General features: G+C 40.5%; 1 protein-coding gene across 19 annotated transcripts in view; it reads left to right on the top strand.

Annotated features, from left to right (window-relative positions):
- The first annotated feature begins 8,669 nt into the window (after positions 1-8,669).
- The window catches only part of RGS6 (regulator of G protein signaling 6), a 581,147-nt gene continuing 565,911 nt past the window's right edge, over positions 8,670-23,905 (top strand). For 3 of the 19 annotated variants that reach the window (XM_057318707.1, XM_026519591.4, XM_026519594.4), the window contains exon 1: positions 9,158-9,605. The gene's annotated coding sequence lies outside the window, so the exon portion shown is untranslated. Of the gene's footprint in view, positions 8,934-9,144; positions 9,606-9,657; positions 9,982-10,138; positions 10,220-23,905 lie in introns of those variants that run through there. The other 16 variants (XM_048220080.2, XM_048220074.2, XM_048220081.2 and 13 more) reach the window with 14 other exon arrangements.

Below are 23,905 nucleotides of genomic sequence, written 5' to 3'. Positions count from 1 at the left end.
CCTAGGTTTAGGAAAACCCATAACTCCTGTTAATTCAGACCCAGGTCTGTACAATCTGTTGCCCCTAGCGCTGAGGAGGTGACACTGAGGTACCCATACCCAAGACATATTAAGACATACCCAAGATAACTCAGTAGCATCGTCATCCAGACCTTCAGGAATTACCTTTGGTTGCTGTTATGTTCCCAGTTTGCTGTGGAATAATCATGTTCCTTATAAATGAGGAGAGTTGTGATGTCAACAGCATGGGAAAGGTGAAGATGGAAGGAAAAGCCCCACACTGAAGCACGGTAGGGGGGAGGCTGATGAGGAGGGCTGATGGCTGAGTGTGCATGATGGAGTGGAGGTCTACTGCAGAGAACGAGGGAGGAAGTAAAGACTTACTCAGGAAAAGCGGTCAGAATGGAGAGAAATAGGAATAAGAAGGCATTTTGAGTTAATGGAAAAGAACCCAAAGACCTTTCTTATAATTCTTTCTTGCAAATGGAGAGAAGATCAACTTGGGGCACGCCCCTCCCTTAGAATAGCATTTCTGGTCAGGGTATTTTAGATGCTAACTACTTGCTTGTGTGTATATTAAATCTAATGGACACACTTATATCTTGCTGAGATGCAGGTTAAAATCCATTAGTTGCTGATGTTCCAGCTGGAAGCCTCATAAGAAGGACTGGAATAGTGATTTTCAGTGGGAGGGGATGGTCCATGGGCTTGTGCCAGGATATGTGTGTGCGTGTATGAGTATGTGTAATTAACACAAATTATATCCTTGAAGGAGTCTCCCGATTTTGAACCTGTTCTGCTGTCTGCAGACACTGTCACTGCTACAGAAAACTCTCTAAGTTCCATGGCTTTACTTCCACCTACTTCACGTCTCTAGCCCTGATACCCCAGAGTATTGCAGAAGCCCCCAGCATATTTTCCATCAAGTCTCATTGGTCGTAACTCTACAACATGGTCACAGAAACGAACTACCATGAGTAGTTCAGTCTAACGAAGATCCACTCTGGTGGGAGTGGGATTCAGTCCTCTTATGGCTGCCAGAAGTGGAGGAAGTCAGCAAAGAAGGAGAGAGTAGAGAAGGGTTGGGAACGGGGATGGCAGGGGGAATGGGTTTGGTAGACAATAAACAGTGTCTGTTACAGAGTCTATTTGTATGTTCTATAGACAGTAAATTTCAAATGGGTCATGGCCTCCTGGGAGAAGAGCATATCAGAAGTGTGATACTTATCAAAAGGCAGCCGGTATGGATAAACAAAATGTGGTATATCCATACAATGAAAACGCTAGTTGGCAGTAAAAATGAATGGACTGAGGATACATGTACCATTGTGGATGGATCTCAAAGGCATATGTCAAGAAGCCTGACATAAATGACTATGTACTATAAGCTTTTGTTTATATGACTTTATGGGAAAGGCAAACCGTAGGGACAGAAAACAGATCCGTGGCTGCCTAGTGGGGGTGAAGGGAGGTGGCCGGATGCAAAGGAGAAAGAAGGAAGTTTTGGGGGTCATGAAAATGTTCTACAGATTAAAGAGAAAACTGCTACTGGGTCTTGGGTGATGGTATGAAAAGGGACAAAAGGCACTGCAGGAAAGTTTGTTTTGAGCAGACGATACGGTTCTGTTGTCTTGAGAAACAGGGTTATCCACCCAGGCTTTCGTTCGGGCAAATGGCACAAATTTCATTTCTGTGTTCTTCAGAATATCAACAAGGAGTTGGCAAGCACAAGATTCTGAAGAGGGCTGAGTATACCCTGTGAGCTGAGCTCTAGCCTCTAATGGATTAAAATATGGTTCTCTTTAAGAAGAAAGATTTGCTCTGTTTTACAGAGGGTGTTATGTGTTCAACTTCAATGTTTTTGTTTTTTGGGGCTACCTGTGGCCTTTGGGGCTACTTGTGGCCTTAGGTGGCTTTTTATAGAGTTTGTAACTGACAGATTTTGCCTCAACAAAGGATCCTTCTTGTTGAAGTACCTCCCTGACCATTTACCACGGTCCTAAACAAACATGTCTATAACTGAATTTGATAAACTGTGGGAATCCCGGCACCCAGCAGGAGGGTGTTGGGGGGAGGGTGAAGAAAAGATATTTTTGGTTGAGGGGACCTGTCAAACATTTCAAGTCACATCACACAAGCAGCAGCCTATACTGTGACAATTCTGACCACAACATCTAGATGGTGGTATCCGAAATAGTGTCTCTGAGGTGATCTGATGAAGAAGCTTGGCCCAAGCAATTGGTGTCATGGTGATTTTGGGGTTGGTGTAGGTTTTTTAAAATGTTGTTGATGTAAATTTTCTCCCATGTGTATTGGGAGAATACATTCTGCATCCTGATTATGGTATTGGAAGAATACATCCTGTATCCTGAAAATTAAGCACGGGGCTTTGTAAATATGCATTCCATTCTGACCTAACACTACTTCTGAGTTTCAGACATTACCATTCCAGCATCAAGACATAAACACATCCATCCCCAGACACATGATTTTCAAAAACCACAGATTAAGTGCTAAACTATCATCGTGAAATCCACTTCATGTTGTAATCAGCTTGCTTGCCACGGCCCTCTCCTGAGAAAGAGATTATGCAATTAGTAGTAATAAAAATGCGGAGCATTCTAGGAAGGACACATCCCTCAGGTTGTGGGTCAGTCACAAACGGTCAGAGGCAGGTAATTGAGAAGACATGACCCCTGGTTGACCCTCGAGCTGGACGTAGGCATCTAGAGACTTCTTGCCCCCTTCCCTGTCCTCGGAATGTATGTTTTGTCCACTGTTCTGGCACTCAGAGCCATCTCAAGGATGCAGCCTTGTGAGAATAATGTGTTGTTGAGACCATCTGGACTGGATACGTGGGCTGTACCCTGCTGAGGCCTCTACAGAAACGTTAAGATTCTGGCAGGCAGGTGCAGAGATCTACTCATCTTGTGGCTTCTCAAAAACAAACCTCATATGTAAGTTCCCCTGCTTATTAAAATTGTTACCTACCAATCTGGAGTGGCCTGTCTCCTTTCTCAGTCTTGCCCTCCATTTACAGAGGCCAGTTTGCAAACCAATGCAAATTTTTGTTCAAAAGCAGATTCCCTGGTCCCATCACTAGAAATTTCAACTGAGGTCTGATGTGGGGTTCTAGAATCTCTATCGCTAAGTTTTCATAAGTGACCCAGGTGATACAGATACTGTGGCCTTCAAGCCATCCCTTGAGAAAGACCCTTTTCTAAAATACCTAACCAGGAAATGAGTTTTCTCTCAGGACCGAACAGGAGACAACATTTTCCTAGAATCTTTTTTCCTTTTATTGTCGAAGTGCAAAGAAAATAGCCCTTAACTCTCAGGAAAAGAAAAAGACTACACTACAGAGTGAGGAAAAGCAAATGTGGGGGTCTTAAGAAAAGCAGCACCAGCTGTCAATTGTCACAAATTCACCATCCTGGGAAATAGGCCATGTGGTGCCAAAGCCCTTATCCTCCCCAAGGCCATTGCCACGCACACATGCACCAAATGCACTGACACTAACCGTATTTTCCCACCTTTGCCTGCCAATGCAGTCATTGCAACTAAATTGCCAACTTGTTTTCATTCTGTTCAATTTGTCACCCAGTTTGAGAGCTACACCATGATCAATTCTATTACGTACTTCCTTGCAACTCCTCACTTGGTAATGAGGTAATCAAAAGATTTAGGAGTTTATCTATAAATGTATTTCATTTTATACCTTAGAGGAGTTTTGGGAAAGATCCTGTACACAGCATGCCCTTAATAATTTCTGAGTGAATGAATGACATGTCAGGCTAAATCACATTATCGTGTATAGTCACAAAATAATAGATCAAATCATATTTGCAGTACAGCTAACAGTGAGCTGATTCTTAAAACCCATGGCAAACACTTTTGAAAGTGAAGGCAATTGTTGTTGTTGTTGTTATGTTTCTTTGTTTTTGTTTTTTGGTAAGGAGAACAATTATACCTTGATATGTTTTTTTGAACTTTTATTTTGAAATCATTTTAAATTACAAAAAAGTGCAAAAAATAGTTCAAAGAGCTCCCTCATATTCTTCAAGTTGTTAACATTTCTGAATCATCTGAGAGTAAGTTACGGATGTGCTGCCTCTTTACCTTGCTGTACATCAGTGTGTATTTTCTAAAAACAAGGAAACTCCTAAATAACCACAGTACAATCTCACATCAGGAAAATAACATCGATCCAATTTAATCTAATGAAGTCCACTAAAATTTCAATTATGCCATTATTGTCATTTATAGGTCTTGGATCCCATTAAAGATCACCTGTTGCATTTGTCTTGTCTCTGTAGTGACTTTTAACCTGGAACAATCTTTACTTTCATAGCCTTGGCATTTTTGAAGAGTACATGCCAGTTACTTGAATTTCTCTGTTTGTATTTGTCTGATGTTTCGTCATGACATATATTTATGTAGAAGTGCTGCTGTGTTCTTCTCACTGTATTATATCAGGAGGTAACATGAGGTTGTTTTTTTCCATTACGAGTTTTTATTTATGTGAACTTTTGCTGGTTGATTAAGACGGTATCTCCCAAGTATTATAGCTGTCATGTTAATTGGTAAATATGCTGTGCTTATCGATTAATAATTATGGATATGCTGATGAGAATTAGTGAGTATTTTTAGGGATATACATTGAGACTCTGTAAATATCTTGTTCCTCATCAAACTTTTACTCACAAATTTTAACATCCATTCATGGTTCTGGCTTGAATCAATTATAATGGTGGTTGCAAAATGGTGATTTTGTAATTCTATCTTTCTTTCTTCATCTATTAGTTGTATTCTACTAGTAGAGATTTCCTCTCTCCTTTTTCTCTTTCTACCAGCGTGGACTCATTGATTTCTATTTAACTCGAAGGTTACAACAGGTTGCTGTCATTATTTATTTTGATACTTAAATTGTCCTAGATTTGGCCAGTGGAGACACTTTCAGGCTTCTATGTTCTTTGAACATATCTCCATAATTCTTTAAGTACTTCTTATTTTCTTGCACAACAAATTATCCCAGTTTCACCCACTATATCATGGAGCCATAGTTCCTTTTGGTGGAGAATGGTATTTAAAAAACAAAGTCTGAGTGTTAGGTGTGTTCATAGCTACTGGGGTACTGCTGCATTTAGACTCTCTCAGTGGACAGAACCAGGAAACATATCAACATATACACACACATATATACCTATACTTATATTTTTCTTTTTATCTATTTAAATTAAAAATCATTTCATACCATCTCCTCTAATTTCAAGCCACATCACTGGGTTTACTCTAATCTTTCTTCTTTTTATACTTGTAATTCCCTTCTCCAACAGTGAGAAAACTGCCTACCTATATCCTTGATATATTTATTTGTTTGCTCAATTCCTGGTATGTAAACCAATCTGTTGGACATGGTAGCAGAAAGTATGGTCTTCTCTATGACATTAGTTATTTTTATCATTATATATAAAAATTATATTTATAATATAAATTATGTTATATTAAAATTATATATAAATTATATACATTATAAAAATATATAGTATATATGTCTATGTGTATGTTTATATATACATATATGTATATATGTATAATTAAATATTTCTTATGAAATCAAATATAATGAAATAAAATATTTTCCATATGTATATAAGAAATTATATATCACACATTAGAAAACTCATACATAAAATATATCAACATAAGTAAAAACATATAAGATATCTGATCTTATATATATGTCTTTCCCCTAGCTTTACTGAGATATTACAGATATATAACATGATGTTCAAGGTGTACTATGTGATTATTTGATACATGCATATATTGCAAAATGATTACCATAATGTTAGTTAACACTTCCATCCCCTCACATAACTGTGGTAACAGAAAGTTACCACTTTCTGTGTGGATAACAATTAAAATTTACTCTGTTAACAACTTTCAAGTATAATAATACAGTATTGTTAATTGTAGTCACCATGCTGTCCATTAGATCCCTAGAACTTATGCATCTAATAACTAGGTTTGTACCCTTTGATCAACATCTCCTCATTTCTCCCATCCCCTGGCAACTACCATTCTAGTCTGTATGTTTGTGAGTCTGTGAGTTTGTGAGTTTGTTAGATTCCACAGTGAGTTCATACAGTATGTGTGTTTCTTTGATTTATCTTACTTAGAATAGTGCCCTGAAGGTTCATCCACGTTGTTGCAAGTAGCAGGGTTTCCTCCTTTTTTGTATGGCTAATAATGGCTATTTCTGTTAAAAATGCCATTGGAATTTTGATAATAATAATGTGTGTGTGTGCATGTATGCGTGTGTGCACGCACGTGTGTGTGTGTGTGTGTGTGTGTGTTTGTGTGATTCATTCATGTGTCCATGGACACTCAGGTTGTTTCCATGTCTTGGCTATTGTAGATAATGTTGCAATGAACATGGGGATGCACATATCTTTTGAGTTAGTATTTTCACTTTTTGGGGATATATATCCAGAAGTGGAATTACTGGATTATGTGATGGTTCTATTTTTAATTTTTTGAGGAAACTCCATACTGTTTTCCATAGTGGCTGTACCAATTTACATTCCCATCAACAGTGTACAAAGGTTCCCTTTTCTCTACTTCCTTGCTAATACTTGTCATTTGCCTCTTTGAAAATACCATTCTAACAGGTGTGAAGTGATATCTCATTGTGGTTTTAATTTGTGATTAGTGATGTTGAAATTTTTTCATGTATCTGTTGTCCGTCTGTATGCCCTTTTTGGAAAAATGTCTATTCAAGTCCTTTGCCCATTTTTAACTGTTTTATATTGAGTTATATGAGTTCTTGTACATTTTGGATATTAACTCCTTATCAGTTAGATGGCTTGAAAATATTTTCTCCCCATTCTGTACGTTGCCTTTTCATTTTGCTGTTTCTTTTGCCATGCAGAAGCTATTTAGTTTGATGTAATCCCACTTGTTTATTTTTACTTTTATTACTTGTGTTTTTGGAGTCATATCCAAAAAATTATTGCCCAGACAAATGTGAAAGAGATTTTCTTCTGTTTTCTTCTAGTAGCTTTACCATATTGTGTCTCACATTTAAGTTTTTAATCCATTTGGAATTAATTTTTGTGAGTTGTATATGATAGGGTCCATTTTCATTCTTTTGCATGTGACTATCCAGCTTTCCTAATATACATTATCGAAGAGACTATCCTTTCCCCACTGAATATTCTTGTCTCCCTTGTCAAATATTCATTGACTGTATATGAGTGGGCTTATTTCTGGGATCTGCATTGGTCTACCTGTTTTTATGCTAATACCATGCTTTTAGTGATGCCTTTAGCTTTACACTTCTTGCTCTATACTGTTTTGGGGTCTTTTATGGTACCATATACATTTTAGGATTCTTTTCTTCTGTGAAAGATGCCATCGGAATTTTGACAGAAATTGTGTTGAATCTATAAATGCCTTTGGGTAGCACGAATATTTTTTACAATATTAATTCTTTCAATCCATGAACGTGGGACATCTTTTCATTTATTTGTGTCTTCAATTTCCTTCATCAATGCCTTGCAATTGTCAGTGTGTGAATCTTTCACCTCCTTGGTTTATTCCAAAGTATTTTATTATACATATCAAGGGAAATACACAGTAAGGTCTTTCTTCAGATGCACTGGAGCTCACTGCTCATACTTCCACATGGTTGTTCCCTCATGTCTGACCCTCAAGAAGCTGCTGGTCTCAGAAATGCAGAGCTCCCCAAAGAGGAAGAGCCCTAATCACCACCCAACTCCTACACACAGCTGCCACCAGCTCCACAAAGATGCTTAAGCTAAATGCTAAACCTGGGGAAGAAAAAAAATTTATATTTCAATTTTAATTAATGAAGTAACTGGGACATCTATTGAAATTATATTTTACTCACTAGTTTAAGTGGGTTTCCTTAGGTTGCAGGTTTTCTTCCAGGTTTCGGTGGCACCACGTTGGTGACTTAGCTCAAGGTAATACACATATCTGCTTGTGTTACTGTCCCCATTAGGCAGAAGGTTCTGAGGGCAAGGACTTTTTCATCAATTTCTAGTGCTTAGCGGAGGGTCTAACACAGGGCAGATGCTAACTGCTGTTTATTGGATAAAGAATGAATATATCCATTAATCAGTATAGAATGGTGGGAAAGGAGCTGTATTTTAGGAAGGAGACTTTAAATTTCAACCTCTGGACCCACGGTGGATGAAGACAGTCCAGGTCATCCATCCTTAGAAACCTTTTACTTCAAGTTTTTGTTTTCCTGGTAACACAATTCAAGAATAAATCTTGAATTTATTTTTGACATTGGTTTCATTGATATTGCACACCAATCCCACGGTTACCATCCAGCACCAACAATCTTGTTCTGTTTTCACCTGCATCTTCCTGAGTTTTTAGCTAAATATCCAATTTCAAAGATCCCACCTTAAAAGGATGTCTTCAGTTCAAATTACCCTTTCTCATTTTCTGCCTTCAACTTCTTTTTTTTCCCCAAGAATATTTGCAGAGTTAATTTTTCTTAAAAATTCTTTTGTGGTGTTCTAGATACGCATGATCACAACATTCCATATACAGCATTATGTGTAAATACTGGATCGATAAAAATGACGAGGTTAGTAACAATATCCCTGACGATCTCGGTGGCCCGTTTTAATTTAGAGGGCGCCAGCCACACGTCAGCGAGTCAAAGCTACCGGGCAAACCACTCCGGACCTGGAATCCCTTAGACAACCCTGACGCCACTGAAGTTTCCAGACGCGGCCAGCCAGCTCTCGGGACTGACAAAGGAGACTCCGCATCGCAGAGCCATTCTACCAGTTTTCTCGGCGGCAGCTAAAGTGCCCGGAATTTCCAGGCTTTCCCTTCCTCGGGCAGGTCACAATCACAGTCGGCACCCTCCGCGGCACTGGGAACAGGTGAGCGCGGCGGCGGCGCCCCGGGGACGCGCGCAGGTGCTTCGGCCTCTCCCGGCCCCGCCCCGGCCCCGCCCCGGCCCCGCCTCGCGCCGTGCGGCTTGGGGCCCAGGTGCCGGCGCCCAGGTGCGCGCGGCGCGGGGCTGCAGCTCTGCTCCATACCCGACAGCGGGCGCCGCTGCGGCGGTTCGCGAGCGGCGGAGCTAAGCGGCTTCGCGAGTTGGGGTAGCTCCTGCGCCCGGCCCTGCTCGCGGCGAGAGCTCCGCCCGGCTGCGGCTTCCCCCAGCTGCGGGAACCCGCGGGCGCCGAGGGGGCGGACCGACCTCCGCGGACCCCGGCGGCCTGGGGCGGGCGAGGCGGGCGAGGGGCGAGCGCCGGAGATCCCGAGCGCCCCGCGCCCAGGCACCATGCGACTCGCCGCGCCTCCTCGCCGGCCCCCGGGTTCGCTCTGCGCTCGCTGAGCCCCGCGCTCGCCACCGCGGCAAGTCGCGAAGACGAGGCGGGTCGCTGGAGAGCAGCGGGGAGACCGCCTTGGACGTCCCCTCCGCCCCACAGAGGCTGCGGGTCCCTCGTTCCCTGGGCTTCTCTAGCTTTACCATGAACCTGGCGCAAGCTTGGCTTTAAGAGAAATTCAGAAGCCGGAGGGGGAGTCAGTGCAATTCTTTGGTTGCTAAGGTAATTGTAGTTGTGACAAAAACGGGCAAGAAACAAATGGGGGAAAAGATGTTTTAAAACGGTAGCCCCCCACCCCCCAAATCATATGTGTTGATTTCATTTCATCTCCTGAGTGTGGATGCTGTCCATTTCAGATGCGTGACAGGTGTCGGGGTGTGTGTGTGTGTGTGTGTGTGTGCAGTTTGGGACTGTAGAGGCACGAGCTTACATAAGTGGTTAGGCAAGCTGGCGTGCGGACTTGTGTGGGATGGGTGCAGGTCTGCATATAAATCATGTTCCTGGGTTTGGGATGTGAAGCGTTCACTGAGTGGGTCCGGCGAGCAGAGGGTACGTGCTCTTCTTAGGTACTTCCAGTCTTCCGATTCTGTGATCGCAGGTGGGGCACCTTTACCCCAGAAGCAGACGTTCATTAACTTTTTCCATGTAGAAGCTTGTCCTTTTGCGGTTTGGAGGAAAAGAAAGCGAGTGGTGAGGTGTGGAGGGCAGGGTGGGTGGGAGGTCTGTTCTTTGGGAACTGCTGCAGGAAACGGACCGGTAAGATACTCGCTCTCAGAGGCGACAACTAAACTGGCTGCGTGAAGAGACCGACACTGTCAGGCTGTAAACGTGGCCGGGTGAGACAGAAAAAAGTGACCCAGAAAATTTAATTTTGTTCAGAATGAAAGCTGTTGTATTTTACTTAATTTTTTTTTTAATTTGATGAAGTTGGAATGTTATTTGTTGATGAGAGGAGTGGTATTTCTGTGTTACAAATTGAAGATATTTTGGGGCTCATTGGCTTGGGATTGTTCCCCTCAGCATTTATCAATGGTTAGAAGCTGGATTGCAGGTAGTTTCTAATCAATACCTTTTAGCAGCCCCAACGTAAAACTGCAAAAATAGGCAATATTAGGCAAAACCCAACACTGGACCCTTTTCTCACCAGAGGGGGATGAGAGATGGAAGAGTAAGAACGAGGCTTCTAAGTGTCTGTAGGGAGTTACAGACTGAGCCACAAGTTTGTGTGTGTTCTGTCAAAAACTGTTTGAAAGGGGACTAGTTTGTAGGGTTAGCTTCATATATTCCCAGCAAGACTTCTGTAGATCAATTTTCATAGGCAGATGGGTAATTATATGGAATGGGAACTGGGGGTTGGAGAAACTTTCTGTGAGTTGTACATTCTTTATATTCTTTATTATTATTTATTAATTTTGCAATGGGTGAGACTGCTCTGTGAAAGAAAGTGAGCAGAGGACTGAGGGAAATTTGAGGCTCTTTGGAGGTGAATGTCTGTAAGTGAAAGCTTGCATGCTAAACAGCCAAACCCAAGATAATAAGTTCTTTCTGAGTTCTCTGATACTACTGTCAAGCCAAATTGTTGCATAAGTCTGGTGATCTTAGATACTATAAATGTTGGAGTATAATATATACCCCCCCATAACTCATTCTTTCCTGAAAGCTTCCATAGATTGTAGAAATGTCAGCTGTTGTGGGGTATCTTGGTAAACAGGTAGCCACTAGAATTTCCTTTTCCGTAGTCATCACCTTGGTTAACTTTACTTCCCTGCCTCATTTAAGAGACTTGAATTAACACTCACTGCATTTATTTTGCTCAGAGTTTCAGTAAAACAATGCTAGCTTTACTTCAAGCAATGAATTTGTCTTATAAAGTGAAACATTACAGCAGTGCTTTTGCGGCAGAAAAGTCTCTTTAAATGAGACGGTCCTTATTTGTTTATCTATTTGTTTATGACTCATTGAATAAGGTAACCAATGTAGATTTTTTTAAAATGAGCAAACATTCTTGAGAAAGAAAAACATTTTTTAAAGGATATTGAGGACAATGAAATTTGCCAGTAATTTTGGATGTCTTTTTGTCCACAGGGACAGAATTTTATGTGAAAGTAGGATCATTCTGTTTCTTGTTTCTCTGATATTCTCCCATGCATTTTATCCCCTGAACTCCTAAGACTTTGCCAGGAAGGGCTGAACATTTTGTTTTGTGCCAGGGGTTAAACATCAGGGTGGTATTGAGTAAGGAGCTATGTGTCACATCAACGGTTTTCAAAAGGGATGCTTTCAGAGATTTCAATAAATGTTTCCTTTAGCTTCACAGTTAGCTTATCTTAATTCATAGTGCTTTGAACCTAGGAAAGCATTTAACCTCTTCATTTTTAGTGCCAGCTGAAAGGACTATATTTACTGAATTTCATCTTCATCGTAACATATGGCATGATATAAATAATTACTACACACACAGTATCCTGCTGTATGGAGAGAAATGGAATTACAAAATAAACCTTCATGTTGAGTGATTTGGAGGTAACATTTCAAAAAACACTTTTACTTTTTTTCTCGATTACCGAAGTAATATATAACCATTGGGAAAAATTCGGAAAAATACAAAGAAAAAAGATCGTTTGTATTTCTCCCATGGAAGGTGAACCACAGTTGACATTTCTGCATACTGTACATTTTTCCAGATTTTATTCTGATCACGTTACTCATTGTATTTTTATACTTCTGTCCCCAAGCCTTCCAAATTTTCAAATCTTGTAAATGGAACTTGAACGTGTTAAAGGTTTGGGAAATTACTGCTAGTTTACTGGATGGTTTTGGTAGATCACATTTAAATTTTTGTTAGTGGTCCTTATTTTCAAAGAGAGTAGTTTCTCTGTTTTCTTTGAAAAATGAAGGTTTTCACTTTGGGTTGGTAAAATCACTTAAGCTTTAGGGATTAAAGCATCAGAAAAGAGAAAGGACACAGGCTGTGTGTAGGGTTGGGTGTGTGTGTGTGGGGAGTGAATACCTGAGTTCTGGGTTTAATTTCTCTACCTCATGTGGCCTTTACCCTCTGGGCCTCTGTTTCCTCAAAAGATAAATGAAACTTTGAGATTTAGTTAATAAACTAACGTATTTGTTGTTTTGACATTTGACGATGATGCTAGTTGTTTGAAGTGGACTTTTTCAAACACGGATGGCTGGGGGTCTACCCCACAATGCACCTGCCAGTAGGACCTCAGTAAGCATTGGCTGAATCGATATTAGTTTTATCTGTGGGGGAAAACTTTCTGAAGTAGTCAAGAAAAAAAAAGACAATCATCCAGAATTTAGAACCATTTAAGTCTATAGTAAGAGTAATATTCAGTCATGAAACCCAGTTCTTCGAACTGCAAGTAAAGCAAAAGTGCTTACAAGTAGGCAGTTAAAATGAGCATTAAACCTAATGAGTTATCTTAAATAACAGTTCAGAGTACCTGCTTGAAATGTTACAAGCTTATGTTTGCTTCACTGTTGCCTTCCTGAGACCTATAAGAGGCAATTCACATTCTACCACATGTACATTCCCAAAAGGGTGTGTGTGTGTGTGTGTGTAAATTCACTATTAATTATCCCAACTACCAAAGCAGAAGGTCAGGGAAGAAATGGCCTAGACTCTAACCCCCAACCCCGTCCAAAAGGTAGAACAATGCTCATTAGAACATCACAAAATGGGGACCTAAGACATTGAGAAAACATTAACCTGCATAGTCCGCAAAACTGATCAGTGGCCACACCAGAAATCAGACCCAGGCTGCTTTCTTTCTGACACCCAAGGTGTTCTTCATTATTTCCCTCTATGGATGACGAGTGAATGCATTTGATGGGCAGGAGATCCCAGCTGGCTGAAATACCCCAGTTACAACTTTTGATCATCCTTGTGTGGCTACTTTGTGACTAGAGAATTAATCCTTTTACCTAGGTGTTAGAAACATAGGGTGCAGACAATCCCCGTTTTTATGGATGGAGACTTAAAAAAACGTGTAAATGTTTGAATAGGAACAAAGTCGATGTTCAAGTAACCAGGCTGTCCAAATGGGTTGTGGAGACCTGCTGTCTTGGGTTATGTCAATCCTTAGTAAAACCATAAAAGGAAAAAGCCACCTTTAAGTTTTTGCATAGTGGAGTTCTCTTCTTCCCTGGCGTTGGCTCTACTCTTGCCTGGGGGGTTGCACACATCAAGCAAAGCCCTCTCGGAGGAGCGCTGCATGAACGGGAACTAGCCGTGGCCACCCTGACAAGTACCCGAGGCATCTGTCCTGCGCTGCGTGACACCTGGCCAGCCCTGAGCCCAGACAGAGAACTGACACTGGTGGCTCTTAAAGTAATACAACAGGCAATTTAAAACCCTGTTGATTATGTTTCTGAACCTCATTTTCCTCATCTGTAAATTAGGAACAACAAAATGCCCCTGGAGTATGAGTGGCTGGGAGGAAAAAAGAACTCAGCATCGTGTGCCGCACGGAGGAGGCACAGTGGTGCCAGGAGGTGGGACCCTGTCACACCAATTGCCTATTTTGTAATAATTTTGATTAGAATTGTTGGTCTGCAGCCCTGGGAGTTTCCCGAGTGTAATCTGAAACCCAGCTGGGTACAGAAGGGCAAGGAGACCCAGGAAGCAGGTCACTCCTGATTGGTAGATGCAGGTTTAATTGGCAAGGAAATTTACATAGGAGCTTTGTCTTGAGCAGCTGCAAGCTAAATCTCCATACTGCCGGAATCTTTAGGTTTTTATAGCGGCCTTAATGGGGTTCAGGTATGTATTCAGTCCAGAGGGAGCTCAACAACCCTCATTCTCCCTGGGCTGCGTCCTTGCAGATGGCTCCCATTGTGGGAATGGTGGGCAGAGGGGAGATTCCAAGGACGGGGGGGGGGGAGCCTCTGAGTGCCCAGGTCCAGCTCCTGGGTCACCTGGTGGTCATGTCCTCTCGATGACCTCTTCCAAAGTGAGTCTGCTGGGATGTAAGTATTTCAGGGTAATGGTTCCCCCTTCTTCTGTTCCTGAGGACTTGCTTGTATCAGCCTAGCACCTGAGGCACTCCCAAGTTCCTTGGAGAATCCTTCTCCATAGTTCTAAGAGTGGATTTGAGAAGGCTCACGGAAAACAAGCGGGCCAGACACTAGGTGGAGAGGACGGAGGGGTAAAGATCTGCCTTTGCAGTAGGCAAGGATGTGTCTGTTTCCTTGAGCCTAAAGGCCATTAATCCCCAGCAGGAAGAGACGTGAAAATGAGGGAGTGCTGCTACCTGGCTGTCTTTTGTGTCAGATCGTGAACCACACTCGAAGCAAGACCGAGTGGTACTTTCCCTCTCTGCCCTTGGTATCTCTTACAGTGTTTGGCTGTAGGAGTTTGGTGAATGTTTGCGGTTATTGACTTGTAGGGTGGCAGCTCTGGGTGGGTGAATGTGGGAGGGAGGATGAACGAGTATGGGTAGAGATGCATAGACCGGTCTGGGTGCGGGTTCATGGGCTGGTACAAGTGTAGATGCAAGGTGCAAATGGTTATTACACCCATTCTTATTGTTTACTTGATTTTTGCCTGGCTAGATCACCTGGATTGTTGATATACTGAGGCCCTCGTCCTTGCTTGTAATTACACACTAATACTTGTCTCTCCCACTGGCTGTGGTCTGTTTTTTGCTTTTTTTAAACCATAATTTTATCCTGCACCCAGCACAAGGCATAGTCAACGCTTGAGAAAGCACTTGTTGGTTTCCTAAAGAAAAAGTTGTCAGGCCTACAAAGCTATGGATCTGTAATAAAGCAGCAGACTGATAATACTCAGCACTTGTAAAGCTTTTTGTAGATCACAGCCTCTTAACAAGAATTAGGTGTTATTATTCCCATTTCATAGATGAGAAGACTGAGGCTGGAGAAGAGGTTCAGCCACGTGCCCTATGTCAGATAGTTATTGAGTAGAGAGAAACTAAGACATTTAAACTCAAATCTTACCTGACCACATAGTCCCGAGTCTCTCTGATACATCACAAAGCAAGGGATAGACAGAGACCCTACCCTTGAGATCACGTCAGTTATCTTGGAGAGATATTAAAAATAAATAGAAAAGTAACAATGATGGATGTTAAATGACAGTTTAGGAAAAAATAGATGGGATTTTAAAAGTCAGTTAAGTAGCAAATAGATAACAACATTATATAATCAGAACTGGTAGAGACAGGCTTTGAGAAATAGGTGGAAATTTCATAGGTGTAGAGAAGGATAACAGCAAGCTTTGCAGGTGGAGGTGTTGATAATTGGTGAGTAAAGCAATTATTGTTTGCTTTCATAGTTAAGAGCCCATTTTTCTGGAAACCTGGGGCCCTCTGACCCATTTTTGATAGAAACAGGGGTACCAAACAACACTTTCCTTTTTTTCTAAAAGCAAAACAGGCCACCTGTGTATGATGAGGAATGGCGTGTGACCCTGAACCCCAGGGCTGGGAAGGCAGTAGGGACAGGTGAGGATTGTGTGAAAGCAAAGGGTATGTGCTGCTCAGAAAGCCCTGTTGTTGTTGTTGTTCATTTTTAATCATTAGCAACTAATTTCAATTAGAAAAATGCTATATAGATGCACATTGCCCAGTCCCAAGCTGAACACTTGTTTGAGCTGGCTTTGTTTTTCATGTTTGTGACCTCTCTAAAAGAAAGACAACAACTTAAAAAAATGTCCGATGTATTTTTCCCTTAAGCTGCTATGTAAGTGCTACTGTGTTGAGATTCCAAACCAAGCAGGAAGATGCCATTATATCATTTTGCTGACCATACATCCTAAAACAAAGACTGATTCAGCAGCTGGTCAAAATAGAAAGGACGCATTCACAAAGAATAAATTTATTGATTATATTTAAATTTTTTTTTTTTTTTTTTTTTAGGGGAAGGCAGATAGAATGGCAGATAGTTCAGGGGCTTGGCTGCTGGCTGGCTTCTGCTGGAACCCTGGGGTCTGTGACATTGGGCAAAGTAACTCAACACTATTGATCCGCATTCTCCCCAAATGCAGAGTAGGGCTGAGAAATTGTGACTGCTCCGAGGGCATTACTGAAAGAGGGATTGTTCCTGGAAATCTCTGGTTTAGGCAGCTCTTAGTTGGGGTGGGGATGGGGTGGGGTTCTTACCCCAGGGCATAGTTTGTCTAAGGTCGCTGCTGTTCTTCCCTGGTTTTTGCCTGGCTTGTCCTCATTGGCAGTAAGTACCTACCAGTACAGAACACCCTTTGCTAGATGGTGATTAATCAGGTATGGCTCCTGTTTTCGAGAAGTTTAAAATTCTGTGGGGGAAGAAAAGAGACACAGAATATGTAAGACAGGCATATATAAATGGGATGGGGAGGGATTACTGGGAGATTTCATTGAAGACACTGGGTGGATGAATTGGGCATTTGATAACCAATGGTTTTGGGGCCTGCAGAGATGGGGGCAGGGGACAGAGGTGGCAAGGATGTACCTGAGGCATTTCAGCGTAAGTAAAAGGACAGAGCTGACCAAGTGTGCAAAGACTATCCCCCTGTTGAGAATCAGGTCTTTAAAAACCTTTCAGGCAGGAGAAGTCCATGTTGGTGAGCTGAAAATTTAAGGGGAAACAGGGACAGGGGAAATCTAGGCGGTAAGCAAAACTGTTTAATAAATATTTATGTTTACCAAAAGTGAAAAGAGAAAAAAAGGAGATTGTGACATTTTCCTCACCCTTTGCTGGTAATAGAGGTCGTGCCACAGTGAATTTCTATTTCTTGCTATATTCCGGGAGATCACTCCTCTGCTGAAATGCTCATAAGTGGTTTTGCTTTATTAGTGTTAGTGCACGATTCCCATGCAAATAAGTGGGTATTTCCCTGCATGGTGTCTGGCTGTCTGTCCAGACATTCAATGCCATTTAGACTCTGACTGAGAGCTTCACCGCTGACTCCCGGATCTTCCTGTGGTTCAAGGGTAAAGTGGATGAATCTGGGATAAACCTTACTTAACTTGCTTGGCAGAACTGATTAGGAAGTTCTCAGATGTCTCACCCCCATGCGTAGGGTATTTAGCTTTGTGCCAAAGCATATGTTGTCAATTCCAGGTTTTCATTTCTTTGGCTTCCTGTAGCTTTCAAAAGCTTCTCTGCAAAAACCGCTTCCCCTGCCTGCCATCTGCCTTACAACCTCCCTCCCCCACTAAAAAATCTGTGTCTAAGCCCCAGTTTCTTGTATTTTCTAATTATCCATAACAGGAATGACCTGTTGGCTATCAAATGTGTATTTGGAAGTAGATTGGCTTAAGCTGAACTTTGCTTAATGGGAATTCTTGGTTGAGATTTAGATATGCTGTTGGTCATAGGAAGATGGACAGTGATTGACAAGACTACAAATTGAAATTGGGTCCAGTCTATTAGGGACTTGAATGCCACATATATATAGTGGTGGGGGGTGAAAATGGATATTCAAGGTTTTCTGGCATATAGAAAGAAAACTAAAAGAACTGAATTAAAGCAAAATTTAAACCAACTCAAGAAAAGGAATTTATGTGACTCCTACAGTTGGGAATTCAGGCATGGCTGGATCCAGCATTCTTAACTTGATACCTGTCCAGCATTCTTAACTTGATTCCTCATTGTCTTCACTTCCTCCTATGGTGACCCTAGAGAAAAAGAAGATGATCACTAATTTCCCTCTCCTCATATCCTTTTCACACTATCCCTCACACAGGAGGGGTCTTCTTTCTTCCAGTGTCCTTATCTCAGTCTCGGGGAAGGACCCTGATTGGTCCTGACTGTCTAAGTTGATCCAATCAGTATGTCCAATGATACAGAATACTCTGGCCAGGACAGTTCCCTATCCGAAGAAGCAAATTTGAGAGCAAAAAATATACTGGGCAATGAGAAACAGTAACCGCTTCAGTCTTCTAACCTGGATGAAGGACTTTGGGTTTCATTTGCTGGACAGTAGAATGAATGCAGAGTATTTCAGGCACTGTTTGAGAATTCTGAGATACTTTATATAAGAATTGGAAAATGTCATTATCCAAAATAAAGCTTTGGGTAATGTGAAACATTCCCTCCATTGTGTGTTTCTATTCTTGCTTCACTTCTATACCAGCTTTTTCATTCAGGGATTACCACTTCTGATTGACAGCTGCTGCACAGATGCCGGGGCGAGTGTGTACAGTGGTGACAGTCATGACCTCGGGCTCCTCCACCATCCCTACAGCCCTGCAGTTCTCTCACTTTTTGCATTGCCATACCTGAGACGGTTCAGGTGCCACCTTGAGAACAAGAGACACTGTATCCTTCTCCCAGAATACTTGCACTATTCTTTTTTAAACATACAGTTTTAGAGGATTAGACATTCACAGAAAAGTACATAAATCATTGCTCAATAAATTTTCAAACAGTAAACTCATCCATATGATCACTCCCAGATCAAGAGATAGAATATTACCATTCCCTTGGAAACTGCCTCATGTACCCTCCTAGTAACTACACCCTCTCTTTCCCCAGTGGTAACTACTAATCTGATTTCTAATACCATGGTGTTCCAATTTATTGGAAAGATTCCAAATATATATGGAACTATATAATACATGTATATACACCCTTTTTGTGGCTTCTTACGCACATTGTTTGAGAGTCCTCCATGTTAAGTGCAGTTTATTTGTTTTTGTTGCTATATAGCAATGCACTTCGTAACGTTTTACAGATTGTTTATTCACCTGCTGTTTGTTGATGGGCATTTAGGACATTTCCTGTTTAGGGCTACTATGAATAACGCTGCTCTAAACTTTTTGTGTATATTTTTCGGTGTACATCCGAATGCATTTCTGTTCGGTATACACCTAACACTGGATTACTGGGACATGGGGTATGTATGTCCAACTTAGTAAGTCCTTACAAAGAGTTTTCCTAAGTGGTTGTACCAGTTTATACTCCTGCTATCAGTTTATGAGTGCTTCAGTTTCTCGACATACTTGTCAATATTTGGGATTGTCAAACTTTTTAATTTTAGACCTTATGGTGGGTGTGTAGTGTCTCATTGTGGTTTCAATGTGCTCTGTTGACTAATGGTGTTGTGTCTTTCTAATATTTTGGGGTTCACTTTTATTTAATCTTTAGTAGTCTCTGTTCAACTTTATTGCTTATTTTTAAATTGGATTGTCTTTTTCTTATTTGTAGGAGTTTTTTTTAAGCAAATCTGAATAAAAGTATTTTCCCCAGTTATATGTATTTAAAATATCTTTTAGTATTCTGTGGCTTCCTTTTGACTCTCTTTGACGAATAGGCGATCTTGCTTTAAGTGTAATTCAACTTGTTAACCTCTTCCTTAATGGTTATTGTTTTCTGTGACTGCTGAGGACATGTTTGCCTACCCTAAGATCATGAAGTTATTTTCCCATTTTGATTTATTTTCCCTATGTTTTGCCTTTTATCTGTAGGTAAAAGATCCACCTGTGGTTGATTTTTTACTTATGACATAAAAAAGAGATCCATATTTATTTTGTTTTCCTTATGTGTATTCAATTAACCTCTATACTACTTACTGAAAAGTCTCTTCCACAGCTCTGAAATGTCACTTGCATTCAAAGTCAGGTGGTCGCTTATATGTAGATCTCTATCTGCTTTCTAGTCCTTTCTACTGTTCTATTTGGCATTCTTATTCTGATACCACACTGTCTTACTATAGCTTAATAATAAGTCCATATCTGATAGCGTATGTCCAGTTTTGTTCTTATTTAAGAATAGCTTGGTTATTCTTAGACATTTGCATTACTGTATAAATTTTAAAATCCTCTTTTGATGGGATTTTGATTGGGACGGCATTAAATTGCTACCTCAATTTAGGAGTAAACTAATGTCTTTAAAATATTGACTCTCAATTCATTAATATGGTGTAGTCCTTCATTTTTTTAAATCTTTCATCTCTGTTAGTGTTTTGTATCTCCCCATGTGGTGAAGGTATGGCACATCTTTCTTCAGATATATTCCTAGTATTTGAAGTCAGTTGATGTTATTATAAATGATAGCATTTTTAAACATATTTTCTGGCTGTTAGTCTGTGGGTATACAGAAGTACAGTTGATTTTTGTTTGTTGACATTGAATCCAGTGACTTTCCTAAATTCACTTATTAATTCAAATTGTTCTATGTTGATTATTATGGAATTTCCATGTACACAATCAAACTACCTTCTTCCTTTGCAGTCTTCCTTTTCTTCCTTTCCTTTCTTTTTCTTGCCTGTTGCTCTGGCTTAGACCTCTACCATAATAGAGAATAGAAGTGGTCATAGCAGGCAGCCTTGTCTCATTCCTAATCTCGGTGGGAAAGTTTTCAAAGTGTGACTATTAAATATTATGGTTGCTATATTTCATAAACACCCTTTATCAGGCTAAGCCAGTTCCTTTATGTTTAAAATTGGCTAAGAGTATTTTCCTGAATAAATGCTGAATTTGACTAGATGTTTACAGAATAGTTGTGTGGAATGTCTGGCCCACCTCTGCACTTCCCTTTTTTTTTTTTTGGTGGGGGGGATCTTGGTCTCACATGTCCTCATTGCCTTGGGAGCTCTCCTTTTTCAAATGTTAGCTGGCTTTTCTAGTCCTTGAGGGTTGTTGGTAACAGGGTAGACCCTCCTTGTAGGAAGTGGTACATGCTAATTGTACCGTTTTTGTCTTCCATCAAGTACAAGTAAAAGTGTAAGAAACCCTCAGAAACCTATTCAGTTGTTGTTTCTTTGACCTATATTGCTTCTGCCCGATGAGCTTCCTGAATAGATCTTTTTGTTTGTTTGTTAAATCTTGCTCTCTCCAGAAGAGGAAAAGCGTATTACTGCTGCTCCAAATGTACGCATAGTATGGAGTCATAGAAGAGAGGCACCTGATGTGTAAATGCCTAGTTTCAGGGTAAAAAGATACTGACTTTACCTGTTCTAAAAAAAAAAAAAAAAAAAAAAAAAGATGAAGAAAGAAAACAAAATCTCAAGGAATATAACTGACGTTCTTAAAAAAAAAAAAAAAAGCCAATGGGAGTGCCTTTCTTCTTGGGTCCCCCGGGAACACGCCCTCCTCTTTATTTCTTAGTCATCCTCTTCTTGTGTATAAAAATTGGCAAAGCTTCTGTGTCACTCCTACTTCTTCCCTGGCAGTGATACAATCTTTATCATGTGAAATCAGAGAATAACAAGAGTTGCTTCTGCAGTCCCTACCGTCAGTAGTATTAGACGCTACGATCTTAGATCTCATACTAATAAAATATAAGTCCTCTCACGTGGGAGGAAAGACATTTGGAACCTGAAGACCTACATTTTCATGCTGGCCCTATTACGAACCAGCAAGATGAGGTTAGAATATAATTTGATCTCTCAGACTTTGGGTTCATCCTCTGAAAAATTAAATGGTTGGGCTTGTTCGCGGAACAGGAGAATTTTTTTATGAAGAGGATCAAATAGTAAATACTTTGAGGTTGGTGGGCCATATGGTCTCTCTTGCAGCTCCTCAACTCTGCTGTTGTAGTGCAAAAGCAGCACAGACGATAAGTAAACACAAGTGTTTATTTATAAAACTTTATTTATGGGCACAGGAATTTGATTTTTGTACAATTTTCATGTGTCATAAAGTATTCTTCTTCTTTTAACTTTTTGCAACCTTCTAAAAATGTAAAAACTAGTTTCAGCCCACAGACCATACAAAAACAGGCAGCAGACCAGATTTGTCCCCTTAGCCTCAGTTTGCCAACCTTTGAACTAGTTGGTTGCAAAGGACGATTCCAGAGCTCCGTGTTAGGTCTTGATATGCTAATTTTTTAAAGATTTGTTTACTTATTTTGAAAGAGAGAAGTGGGAGGAGGGGCAGAGGGAGAGGGAAACTTAAACAGACTCCTTGCTGAGTGAGGAGCCCAATGTGGGGCTTGATCTCACCACCCTGAGATCGTGACCTGGAGCTGAAATCAAGAGCCAGACACTCAACTGACTGTACCACCCAGTTGCCCCAGATATGCTGATCTTTAAGAAAAAAAGTTTTTTTTTTTCTGTCCCATGAACATTGTTCAAGAGAGTCTATTCCTTTCTCCTAAATCAATTAAGAATAAAAAAAATAAAAGATTTTATTTTCCCTTTATTTCTTCCCTGATGTTTGCTCTTTATTTTTGTAGACCCAGGTTTCTGACCTATATAATTTCCTCTGCCTGAAGAACTTCTAACATTTCCTGAAGGGCAAATCTGCTAGTGATAAACTTACTCATTATTAATTTGTCTGAGAAAGTTTATCTTTTCCTTCATTTTGAAGAAGAATCTCACTAGATGCAGAATTCTAATTTGGTGTTTTTTCTTTGAATATTTTGGCTATTTCACTCCACTCTCTTGCTCTTGCATGGTTTCTGATCAGAAACCATCTGTGATTCTTAGGCTTGTTTCTTTTAAGGTAAGGGTTTTGCCTTGTGGTGTCTTTCAAGATCTTCCCTCTGTCTTTGATTTTCTGAAATTTAAATATGATATACCTAGGTGGTGGTGGTGTTTTTTCTCAGCTGGGCCTAAGGTCTGCTACTTTTTAATGTTTTTAATGCACAGTGTTATATTAGTTTCAGGTGTACAATATAGTGATTCAACAATTCTATACATTACACAGTGCTCACCGTAAGTGTACTTTTCTTTCCTTTCACGTATTTCACCCACCCTCCCACCCACTTCCCCTCTGGGTAACCACCAGTTTGTTTTCTGTATTTAAGATTTTTTTGTCTTGTTTTTTTTTTAAATTCTTTTTTTTTTTTTTTTTAAATGATTTTTTATTATATTATGTTAGTCACCATACAGTACATCCCCGGTTTCCGATGTAAGGCTTGATGATTCATTAGTTGTGTATAACACCCAGTGCACCATGCAATACGTGCCCTCCTTACTACCCATCACCGGTCTATCCCATTCCCCCACCCCCCTCCCCTCTGAAGTCCTCAGTTTGTTTCTCATAGTCCATAGTCTCTCATGTTTCATTCCCCCTTCTGATTACCCCCCCTTTCTTTATCCCTTTCTTCCCCTACCGATCAACCTAGTTCTTATGTTCCATAGATGAGAGAAATCATATGATAGTTGTCTTTCTCTGCTTGACTTATTTCACTTAGCATTATCTCCTCCAGTGCTGTCCATGTTGTAGCAAATGTTGAGAACTCGTTCTTTCTGATAGCTGAGTAATATTCCATTGTATATATGGACCACAACTTCTTAATCCAGTCATCTGTTGAAGGGCATCTCGGCTCCTTCCACGATTTAGCTATTGTGGACATTGCTGCTATGAACATTGGGGTGCATATGGCCCTTCTCTTCACTACGTCTGTATCTTTGGGGTATGTCTTGTTTTTTTTTTTAAATCTTGTTTAATAAATTCCAAATATAAGTGAAATCACATGGTATTTGTCTTTCTCTGTCTTATTTCACCTAGCATTAACTTTCTAGATCCATCCATGATGTTGCAAAATGGCAAAATTTCATTCTTTTTCATGGCTGAGTAATATTCCATTGTATATACATATATATCACATCTTCTTTT

Source organism: Ursus arctos, unplaced genomic scaffold (genome assembly GCF_023065955.2).
Source record: "Ursus arctos isolate Adak ecotype North America unplaced genomic scaffold, UrsArc2.0 scaffold_25, whole genome shotgun sequence".
Taxonomy (NCBI): Eukaryota; Metazoa; Chordata; class Mammalia; order Carnivora; family Ursidae; genus Ursus; species Ursus arctos.
Note: the sequence above shows the minus strand (reverse complement) of the source record. Positions and strands in the feature narration are given on the sequence as shown.